Source organism: Apostichopus japonicus, chromosome 21, assembly GCF_037975245.1.
Source record: "Apostichopus japonicus isolate 1M-3 chromosome 21, ASM3797524v1, whole genome shotgun sequence".
In the NCBI taxonomy this organism is placed as follows: domain Eukaryota; kingdom Metazoa; phylum Echinodermata; class Holothuroidea; order Aspidochirotida; family Stichopodidae; genus Apostichopus; species Apostichopus japonicus.
The window spans coordinates 12,913,387-12,925,960 of NC_092581.1; the positions used below are offsets into that span (position 1 = coordinate 12,913,387).

General features: G+C 39.3%; 1 protein-coding gene across 2 annotated transcripts in view; it reads left to right on the forward strand.

Annotated features, from left to right (window-relative positions):
• LOC139962574 (uncharacterized) overlaps positions 1-12,574 on the forward strand; it is a 35,669-nt gene continuing 23,095 nt past the window's right edge. Inside the window, exon 1 of one of the 2 annotated variants that reach the window (XM_071962690.1) lies at positions 1-322. The gene's annotated coding sequence lies outside the window, so the exon portion shown is untranslated. Of the gene's footprint in view, positions 323-11,770; positions 11,786-12,574 lie in introns of those variants that run through there. The other variant, XM_071962693.1, reaches the window with a different exon arrangement.

The following is a 12,574-nucleotide window of genomic DNA, read 5'->3' on the forward strand; positions in this document are numbered from 1 at the left end:
ACTGTTGCAGCCCTGGTTCAGCTTATTGACTCGTGATCGGCGGATATGTGATGCAACATATCGTAAACAATAAGCGTAAGTTTGGAGCAGCAATAATTATATAAGACGAAAGAGTTTCTGCAGTTTCTGAAGAAGATTAGAACCACTTTCACAGACGTTCACAAGATATTTATCAGTTGAATTTTTCTCTCCGCGTTAAGAGCATACATATACACACAGAAGATATATGTAGCCGTTATTGCAAGCGTTCTGAATTTCCTGAACACATAACACAGCAGTTACGAAAGGAAAACTTGGCAATTTTACTCCTGAATAGCAAGCGGTAAGTGTGTATTTGAATAGGCCTACACCGTATGTGTCTTTGTTTTGAATTGTGCGACCTTGATAACCTTGATTAATTAGTCACACGCTACGGAGGTGTACAAAAACACTGGTATGAGTTTACACTATCATATAGATTGTCTACGTATAGGAAACAGCATATAGGCCTTACTGTGCTATACCTATATATCATATACACGAAAACGAAACGCCACATAGGCCTACGTCGTTTATCGAGCTGACATTATGATATTGTGTGTACCTTTCATATATATATATACGCTGCAAGTGTGTGTGTGTGTAACCCATAACGTCTGTGTTTACTGTTTTGTAAAGATGTTTGGATCTAGACCAGGGCTCCTTCTGTAGCCTACCAGAGTATAGGCTAGATGACTGAGTATTGTTGCATGTATATGAAGGCATTCTATGGAGCCATATACCGAAGGTCATATGCCGATATGTATTAACCCCCCCCCCCCTCACCCACCATCCCCATTGGATTTCCTCTTTCATTAAAACTGCAAACTAAGTTGTGACGTACTATGCAAGTATAAACAGAAGACAAAGCTTTATAAGCTTTATAGCAATCGCTGACTTTTTACCCGTTGTATTCTTAGGTATCGTTTTTTCGGTAGTAATTCGGTAGTGTTTCTTGCTTCACTCCCTCCCCCTCCCCATATCCCTTCCCTCTAGTCTCCCCCATCCCCCTCCCATCGAGTTCCCCATATCCCCCTGCCCCTCCCCCTCTCCCCCCTCGAGTCTCTCCATCTCCCTCCCCTCGAGTTTCCCAACCCCCTCCCTCTCTCATCTCCCTCCCCTCTCCCTCCTCTCTCATCTCCCCATCTCCCTCCCCTCGAGGCTCCCCATATCCCTCCCTCTCTCATCTCCCTCCCCCTCTCCCTCCCCTCGAGTCTCCCATCTCCCTCCCCTCGAGTCTCCCCATCCTCTTTCCTTCGAGTTTCTCCATTTCCCTCCCCTCCCCATATCCCTCCCTCTCTCATCTCCCTCCCCCTCTCCCTCCCCTCGAGTCTCCCCATACCCCTCCCCTCGAGTCTCCCTTACTCCTCCCCTCGAGTCCCCCATCTCCTTACCCTCGAGTGCCTCATCTCCCTACCCTCTCCATCTCCCTACCCTCTCCATCTCCCTCCCCATCCCCCTCCCCATATCCCTCCCTCTCTCATCTCCCTCCCCCTCTCCCTCCACTCGAGTCTTCCCATATCCCTCCCCTTGAGTCTCCCTAACTCCTCCCCTCGAGTCTCCCCCATCTCCTTACACTCGAGTTCCTCATCCCCCTACCCTCTCCATCTCCCTCCACTCCCCTCCCAATCTCCCTCCCCTCGAGAAGTTCTGGATCCGCCTATATGTGATCACATACCAGTGCCGTGAGAAAATGAATAATGATGCTACAGTAGTTACCGTGGGAAGGTGTATTTGTAAGGGTGCTTTTACAATTGACCTGGATCTGATCTCCGGATCTGATCTCCGGATCTGATGTCCTGATCTAATATCAAAATCAGATCCGGATATGTTGTAGTATACCTCACAGTTAACCGGTACATGTATAATATGGTAATGTTACGTTCTTCAATTACCATGAGCTGATTGACAGGAAATAATAAGATGCCAACTTTTTTTCAGAAACATGACACTGAATTTATTGTTTCGTATGTGGAGCATTAGGATGCATGTTCAAAACAGGTCTAATCAATATGGGTTCATTTGTATATACTCAAGACTCTGAAGACCCTGGAGGCCCGGAGTCAGGAAATTCTGAGTTTGAGTGTCACCAGCAATTTTAGGAGGGGGGAGGGGGGGGGGGAAGGACACCAACAGTTTAGGAAGTGCACAGCACTCATGTTCTGTAACTTGTGAAGTTTCTGTGCACATGCATGATGTTGTCACAGATGTGACAGATGTGCACATGGGGGAGGGGGGGGGGGGTGCACGACCCCATGTGCACATGCCTGGCTCTTTGTGTAAACACTGTGTGGAAATATGTTAATGTCTACAGTGTAGTGTATGATACAGCGTTCACTCAAAGACCCTCATACAAGAAAAATATGGGGCAGGCGTTGCAGACTAATTGGTAAAAATAGGTCATTTTACGACCAAGGCAGGTCGATTACGTCATCTCAAGAAACTTTTCCATGATAGCGTGCTATAGTTGCGGTCTATAAGCAGACCTTTAAAATATCAACAATTCTGAACTTTATTAGCCTTTTAAGTTGACTTTTGTGTACTTTTGTGTACTTTTTCTTACACACCTTTTCATTTTGGTATGTTGACGTCATTCGGTGGTATGGTGCATTCCCCTTCTCTGTTTGCCTTTCAAACCTTTTCATTGAAGTACTTCGAATGAAATTTCTCACCACCTCCCTGTTCGCGGTTTCAAAGTAGATAGGAAATCGACAAACAAATGAAATACCGTGGAAAAATATAATTGAAAAAAAAAACCCACCCATCTTGTACAAATATAATTGTGGTCACGTGAATATTTCTATAGGTCACGCGTCACGTCTTCGTGGCTTCATTGCCGATGCAAAGGTATAACAGTTAAACTGCCAGTAATTTCAAGCGTGCGAAAAAGTAAAGAACTTCCCAGGAGGAGAGGGTTGAGGAGGCCGCGTGTGTGTGGGGGGGGGGGGGGTCTTCCGGTCAATGATTCCCTAAGTTCGGAACGTTTTAACATAAAACAATACGATATCCCATAGATGTAAAAATACTAAATTATTGGGATTTTCTTTCTGACGAAATTTGACTTCCTCCTAATTAAAGTTGCGAACAATATACTAAGGACGATCTTTTGAACAATAACATAGGAAGTGACGTCACTTAAACCCCCTCTTTGTTGTCGCGCCCACGCTTGGCATGTGTTGTTTTAACAGCTGCTTTCATGCAAGTGTCAAACGTTTGAAAAGAGTTGGTACGATATATATAACGCTATGACCAGGCTCGACATGACCTAGTTCTGGCAAAATTGTATCTCCGGAACCCTTTTCTAAAGTTGTTTTTCAACTATGAAAATTATAAACAAATCATTTTCCATCCTTTATTTATTTTTTATTTGTTAGGCTATATATATTTTTTTATTTTTCATGAAGTACCGTATATCATAAACAAGAGAATAGACTTAATTTCCATCTCATATTTCCAGTGGTCCCATAAATTGAATAATTGCATTAAGTGGGCCCCAGGGACGTAGCCGCAAGGTATAGTTAGGCTGGCTGTATGATATAGCTGGCTGATACCGGGACGCAAACCAATTATTTGTATCTCACTATCCCCCCCCCCGAGGCCCCTTAGTTCCTCCATAACCCCCCCCCCCCTCCATCGACCCCTACTCGTCAGCCCTCTCCGTGAATGAGGACATTTGTTGAATTGGGCAGTTTTATTCGTGAACTGCCTCAAATATTCCCGACAGAAGCCGACGCTTTATCCGACTGGATTAATCTTGATCATTATATTGGGAGAGTGGTCGTACGCATGCGCCCACTGCCCATCTATCCAATATTATCCGCGTTATGATGCTGTTGAGTTGAGCCGAGTCCCTCCCTGTCTGCAATGGGCCAGCTTATAATACACGCCACTATATGTCCTTCAAAGTATCATGTGACATTTTGCACGAACTATTCAATGGACAAAAATTGTACGCTTTGGTTGTTCCTGCCGGTTTAACCAATATTCCGGTTACTATGCGACAAATAATTGTTAGATATTGCTAGCTAAACGTGACCAAGGAAGTAATTCGTACTTCCATGTTCGGAATGACCTTTCGTTATTTTACTCTAAACCACCTTAATACTATCCGGCATGTCGTTCGTCAATGAGCTAGTGCATGAGTTACAACATGGAGGAGTATTGCGGAATTGGTCAAAAGGTCAATCGGTAACAGCGGGAAACTTTCCGCCTTTTAACACACGTAAGAATGACGTACAACGCCGTTGTCATCATGAAAAATCGGATCTGTACCCTTCTCTTTTTGACGAAAAATACTTGACAAATCTTCTGGCTTTTATTGGACGGACGGGCCATCCTACGAATTTCCACAGATGTTGTGCTAACACATTTACCCTTTCACTGAACATACTCTTCATACACCGGAAGTGATTAAAATTCTGAGAAAGGTTAACTGGAAGTAAAATGCTTTATCAGTCTTTGCGATCTTCACAAAAGATAATAAGATGGAAACCACTTAACTGTTATATTACCTATAGTTCCTTGATCTGGAAATAGGAGAATTAGCCTCCAGCTTGTTATACTGGTGTTATTATTTCACTATTGCTTCCTATACAACAAGAATGAAGTGACCTTGATTACAGCAAATTACTTAGTAAAAGAAACACAAATTTATTGAACGTCATCACATTGTGACTGCAGGTCGTATGTGTAAAGGGAAGAAAAAGGGGAATACGAAATATTGGGGGAAAATAGGTTGTATACAAAATATATAACAAGGACCTTTCTCATTCCATTTGAATGATATCAACAATACTATAGATGAATAATACAATGCTTGAAGAATGATGGTGGTCTGAATAGCAGGAAATGAGTGATGTGTGAAATGTAATCTCATGAATAAGCATTGCTAAGGAAATAAACAAACATACCAAAAAACCTAACCCCATAACTGCCGACTAATAGAAATGTGTTAGACGATGAAATACTGAAGTGACCAGACTTCCGTGTACACCACTTCCCTAAACTAAACGGGTTATTACAAGTTATAGAGCAGGGATTGTCCCAGGGATTTTAAACAGACTTCCCACCAAAGTTAAATATAAGTTATGATAATAATAATAATTATAATAATAATAAAATATTACCTTGTCATTATGAGTATTGAAACTCAAATCTAGCTTGATTGATACTTTCGGGAAACAATTAGGACACGAGAAAAGGTAAATCACAAATTAAAAAAAAAAATAACAAGTATCATAATAATACAGAAAGAAAAAGAAGAAGGATTTTGACCATAAGAATTCATTTCGAAAGAAACAAACTATACCATATTAAACATGCATCATTTCTACGAAATCAGTACACTCATTTCCAGATTTTGTGGATAACTTGATTGCAGGCATGCGTAAGACAGTCATTGAACTCGTTTGAGATATATTCCTCTGTAAGAAAGGCCAACACCTGAAACATGTTTACATCGGGGATGATCTCCCTCTCAAGAGAGAAATGAATCACTTCCCGTCGAAGTATGTCTGCGTTCTAATCAGACTGCGTTCATCTTCGTACGATGGCTTTTGATGAAAGTTCATGACAAACAAATCTCACCCATGTATATTATGTCACCAACGTTTGTTAGTCACAATGTGTAATTAAGTCGAAAACCAAATGAAACAATCATGAACAAAATGTGTTTTTTTTGTGCTGTGAAGGAAAAAAAATCGAACGAATAAATCAATCAATCAATAAAGACGAAGTTCTTCGTTGTATAGATTTCTGCGTTACTTTACTTATTGGCGACTATATATATATATATTTATATATATATATATATATATATATATATATATATATATATATATACATATATATATCATCTTTTCAGTTACATCAAACGAGCGATACTTGCCCTGTCTACTTCATGTTCAAGTCTCACATGTGAAAACGTTCAACTCAAGTTGAGTAGGAAATGAATGTATAACCGCTCTTGGGGAAAGAGTATCTCTACCTCACCTGCGAATGTAATTACTGTCTCATTAGTGGTATACGCTGAAGACAAAGTTAATGAGAAAAATCAGTTTCGATATATATATATATATATATATATATATATATATATACCGTATATATATATATACCGTATTTATATACCGTATATATATATTTCGATTATTTCGATATTTTACGATTTTCATTTATAATTATACATATAATTATATATATATATATATATATATATATATATATATATATATATATATATATATATATATATATATATATATATATATATATATATATATATATATAATAGTCGTTTCGTTTCCTACTAAGTCAGGTTTCTAAGTTAGTGCTGGAGAACATGTTGCTGTTCTTCTTCTTTTTTTAAACCGAATATAAATAGTTAATTTCCTAAGAGACCCCAACAGGAAGCATTCGAAGACAGATTTTGTTTGTTTCAATCGGAGTGAAAGTATCATTTTATTTACTTATTTTATTTTATTATTAGTTTTCTTCCTCTTTTTGGGTGTGTTGTCAATAATTAATATTGCTTGACACTTGCAAGCCACAACGTACGATCATACAATTAAATTTCACTTCATTTGATTTTTCTTCCAAATTTAAAAAAAGAAAAGAAAAAAGTTTCTAGGTAAAGATGATGTAACCGCAACTTTAATGACTTATCTGGAATTCCTGATAAACCTTGCAAGCTCCAGGGAAATTGAGAATATCTCGATTGATTAATATTTAACGACTATAATTGTGTATCCATGTGTTCTTGATATACGCAATCTGATTGCACTGTATAAAAGCTTCAAAGAAGAAATGGTTTTACGGTCTTAAGTTAATAACTTGTAAACGCGCTTCCTGTTTGTCTTCTCTCAAACAGACGAACCGGGCGTTGTTCGTTTAGTTGCGATTGGGAGATTGTAGATACTCGTTAGCAGCCTTGTATAGAAGAGGACGAGGGATAAACTCACCTCCCAGCCCCTCCCCCCCCCCACACACACATACATCAGTCCCGAGTACGATTACAAAGTAAATAAAGGCGAACTCGAGTATATACAACGAAATATCACAGAATACTCAGAGAGCGAATACGGAGTTATTACAAGTCCTATTGTCTTATTGCATATCCCGTTCGTTTGACTTAATTATTTTATTAATTCCGTTTACTTAAGCGATAACGTATTTTGTACTCCCCTCCCTCCCAAAATCCCACCCTTCCCCCTCCCCAACCACTACCCTCACGATTTCCACAATCCCTTCTCAAGTCTCAACCCCATCCCACCCAACCCCCGGTGGCGATGAAAAAAAAAATAGAATGATTGTTTCAGTCAATAGAATTGGGATCACACTTTTCTGATCAAAGGCAATTTATTTTAAGTTTCAAAACATTTTCGACCAATAGGATAAACCAATAGCGTCACGTGACAAGAATGACGCGGAAGATTGTTCGTTGGTGGATATTTTGATCAGGCAAGAAGTACTCGCAAAATTGATAAAAGGCAAATCCAATATGATATGAAAATTGGAAATGATAACTCATAAGCAGGGAGCTCCATGCAATAAGGTACATTGTCTCTTCACATGCTGATAATGTGAACTTTTGTTTACTTTATGTTGGATGTAGGGGAAGGGATGGGAAGGGGGGGTAGGGGTTACATCCATTACGATAAAGATAGACTCGGTAAAAGGATTTTTCTTCTATATAGAGCGTTCAACAAACGTAACGCGTATTGCATATTGTTTAGGTTGTGCAAAAGACAAGGAGATACGTATTTTATTTTATTTTTTTGGGGTGGGGTGGGGTGGGGTGGGTGGGTGGGTGGGGATTATTGCATTTTTGATGTCAAAGACAAAATTCAGTCGAAGTGTCAATTTTGTTTTGTTGCAGTTTGAGCACTCCTTTATTTTTCTACATTCCCAACCGCCCATCCTCTCACCCTGCACACTTGATATAAAACTCTCAGTGCTTTACACTTTCGATTTGAAAGTATATCCGTCAGTTGTTAAAATCTGTTTGAAAAACATATTTTTGAGAACTGAAGGACTTGACCCACTTTTTAACAAATTATATCCATAAACAGTAGTCAATGTAGACATACTGTGGAATATTTTTATTGAAAACAATTCGATCGAATAGTGCTTCCCATAATTGACCACCAAACAATATTTCCGCCGATTCTAGTTTACTCGATTGTTGCTGAACGTGCGTAGGCCGGAATAAATATTTTTTGGGCAATTGTGTCGACCATACGACCACATATGCATACTGAGTCATCATAGGCTATATCTATATTTACATCATATATACATCATATATATATATATACATATATATATATATATATATATATATATATATATACATATACATATATATATATATATATATAAGCATAATATGTACCTAAGGTCGACAGTTTATGGTAAAAAAGTGTACCTTAGGTCAACAGTGTACCTTAGGTCGACACTGAAATGTCGACCTACCATTTTAAGACACTTTTTTATTGTCGCAAATAGCTTTATAATGTTCTCCGTCCTCTAAAACGTTCATTTAAAAGTTTTGGTTAGGGTCGGTTCAGGGTTAGGGTTAGAAAAAAGGGTTAGGGTTAGATTAAATTTAGTGTGTAAGTCAATGTAACTGTCGACCTAAGGTAGGATCCATAGTTATATATATATATATATATATATATATATATATATATATATATATATATATATATATATATATATATATATATACATATATATCAACTCTCTCCAATCAAGCTGTTTACGTGCTCGTGCATGTTATCGAAAGAGTAAACACATGTTTGGGAAAGCAACCATAATGTGAACTTGATTCTGTGGCTATTATAATGATTAACTTTGATTAACTTGATAAAGAATTGGCGCTTAGCATGTGAAAATCCATATGCCGTGGTGCAGTTATAACTTATAGAATTTGGCAACTATTTAGGGCTCTATATATACCGTATAACTGTTATTGGTATTTATAACGGGGGAATTCGTATGTCATTTGACAACTGGCCCCACACCTCAGTGTCGTGCCCAAAGGCAAAGGGTCGACGGAGGGGAAACGATTTAGTCGGGATCTTTTTTATAACATTCAACCGGCGAAGAATTAGACTACTGCTAGTTGGTGTAAACCACAAACAGACAGTAATAAGAGTAGCCATATTTATTATCACTAACTAGCGTTAAGAGCTGATTACAGCCCTAAGTTCAATATGCCTCAGAAGGCACTAATCGACGTCTTATTATTATTTTTTTGCTGGGGCAGGTACCATAGATCTCACCCTGCACCCTCGCCCTTCATTAAAGTCGGCTTTAACAGGGCCACAGCCCTTCTTTGTAAAATCCTCTGACCCTTCCAATATGTGATCATCCCCTACCTATAAATCAGTCATGGTTTATTTAGTTTCATCCCCCCCCCTTCCCCACTAACCTTTGAAATCATATGCACGCAAATGTCTGTCTGCACCCCTTCCCACACACAAACACCGCTCACAACACCCCGGTGTTCACCAGTCCCACACCCATTCCCAAGTCGCCAAGTATCTACATATTCATTATTAGTACATGTACGGTATATATTGTTCTTATGGTCGTTATTGTTGTAGAGGGAGGAAGTAATTCGGAATGAACGGCCAGCTCCCTGTTTTGCCAAGGTTCCTTAAGGATTATGGATATAAAAACACCCACCGCATTCTCCCAAATCGGCTTTCATTGACGTATAAAGTTTCATCATGCATGATGTAAAAAACAAACCGACCATCATGCAGATTTGAATCGTTTCGCGGAATCCCGGATCATGGATTGGCTCAACTCTAGATATTTCGCTAGTAATCGGATATGATCGATAATTTAACAATATTGAACTTCATTGTCTTTACAGAACAATCATCTATCAATATTAACTAACTTGTTTAAAGGATGGCAGTGGCAGCGGGATTTGGAAACACTTCAGTTATTTTCGCAGCCATGAGTCTTAAAGGGGGAGTGGTACCGACCGCTACAGTGCGGAAATTTCAATTTCATAATCTTCTCTCTCACAATCATGATCATGGTGCATGGGTGTCTCCTGTAAGACAGCGCAGAAGGTATGCGTAAACGCATGCGCAACGCGTGCTCAATTGATGTATCAGTGGCATATTTGTAACGCGTTACAGTGTTGCTAGACGACTAGATTGCCAGCAGAAGGTATTTATTAGAAGGGCACGGAATGTGTCTAGGTTTGCCCCTTTGTGGTGAGAGGGGCAATTGTATGAGTATGGGTGCAGTGTATATTACATGAAATAATGAAAGCTTGAACTCAGTTTTCTGTGCAAGGGTTTACGTGCGCGTAGTACCGTCAGCGATCTGACCCCTCCCTCCCCTAACACCCTCCCCTCCCCTAACACCCTTCCCTCCCCCTTCTTACCCCATCTCCAGGCTCCCTTCACTCTCCCTCCTCTTCAATTTCACCTGCCCCGTCCTGCATACCTGCAGGGAATAATATGCAGTAGCGAAACCTGTAGAGAACTATATGTACTTGATCAGGAATGCTGACGATTTTACGGTGAATTGGCAGAGTTGAGAAGTCGTATTGAGTACGTACTCGTACCATATAACTTGTACTCTATAAGTATTACCTCTACTCTTACTGGCCCTCGGGGATTTGTACTCGGCGGAACACTTCTGAATCTACTAGTATAGATACCCTATACTATAATGTGAAACATTAAGTACTCGTACTTTATACGTTGTACCCGTATTAGTACTCATTTAAGGAGTGTTAGTTTAAGGAGTGTTAGTCTAAGGAGTGTTAGTTCAGTGGTTAACGCCGGTCATCAGGTCCCCGGTTCGAGTCACTCCCAGATTAATGTATGTCGTCCAGTTACAGAGTTGTTGAAAATTGACAATTCATAATCATGGACGTTAAATATGAATGTAAGAGACTGACTTCGGTCAGCTTGTGGCTTTGATAAGCCAATGAGGCTTCTTCGCGAGTTCCTGCTTGCAGGTGGATCTAATATACATACACATACAGACATTTACCAGGGACCTATACTGTACTCGTATACTCATGCTGTTTTACTCGTTATGCAATTGACAATTGGTAGCATGATCTCTGTGTTAAATATGTTAGATACGAATCCTTATATGTAAATACTTATCGTTTGAACCCATAAGCTAAGGAGCTTAACAAATATGATAAAATCATATTTTTTTGGTCGCCTCTCCCTTCCTTCACCCACTAGCTTATATAGATTCAACGGCCCAGCCATTGTCATATATAGTAACATCAAAGTTCAAAGTTCCCATTCACCGCATGGTAACAAGTTCAGCGATTTATTAGTTTCGCTCCTTTGTTAAGTAATCTTATATAGGCATACACATCCAGGCATAGAAATAGTTCTTTATATTTATATATTATTTTCTAGTGTGCTGAAGCTTTTTCCTCTTTGTGTACAAGACTTGACCCCAATGATCGATTTTATCGCTTCACTGAGAGCAACTCATTTGCGTAAAAAAAAAAAATTATCAGCAGTGTAATCAAGTATCTAAGCCTATACCAACACTGTATCATTGTCTGCATTATTTGAACAATAACATATAGCCTACGCTTATAAATTTATATGCTAACAATTGCAGTGCGAGAGGCCGGCTGTGTTATGACGAGAAATTAGAGTACAACGGTTTTAACAGGCATGCCTTCAATTTGATGAAACACTCAAGAGTTTGAAAAGGAAATTTGTGTTTGCAGGTATTGGATATATATATCTCAACTTTTATTACGGTATGTAACAATAAGTATGATTTCATATGTATTTCATATTGCATAGTAGGAGTCGAGAAGCAAAAAATTGTATTGACACATCCGTATATGACAGGGCAAAAGTCTGCCTAGGCCCTGTATACGATTCTTTATGTAAAGAACTTGTTGATTATTTTAAAAGCAGTTGGTTGTGTGTATAGGCCTATACCGTAATGAGGGTTCTAGCCACAAGAATACAGACGTGTTGCTTTTTCAGCGCCACAAATTCAAAGTTGAGATATGCTAAATACACGTGTCGCGAGATTCCGTATGTTTCCTACCCCCCCCCCCCGCCCACTCCCGCACAATTATCAGCTTTTCAACAAACCTCCGTATACAGACTTTGCATGCAGATGATGTCTCTGCGTGTATAGGCCTAATCAGTTTTTCCGCCCCCCCCGAAAGAGATATCTTGTCATTACAATCAACTTATTGCACCGGGGAGGTGGGGGTGGGTCGAGGTGGGGTGGGTGGAAGTGGATGGGAGCATATCGTATCAGTTTGCACGGATGACTAATAAATACATCATGGGAATGTAAACAGCTACCGGTATATGCATAGCAGAAAACAAACATGCCACAGAAACCATTCTTATATTCAATTAATGTGAGCTTTGGAATTTCATATATAGCCGTATAGTAACCTTTGGACAAGTAAACACGTCCGTATATAGGTACAATGTTAACTGAACTCTACAGTAAAACATGATCCGACCGTTCCATAAGCTTGTCTACCTGGCAGCATAATCTAAAATAAGAAACTTACTTTGTA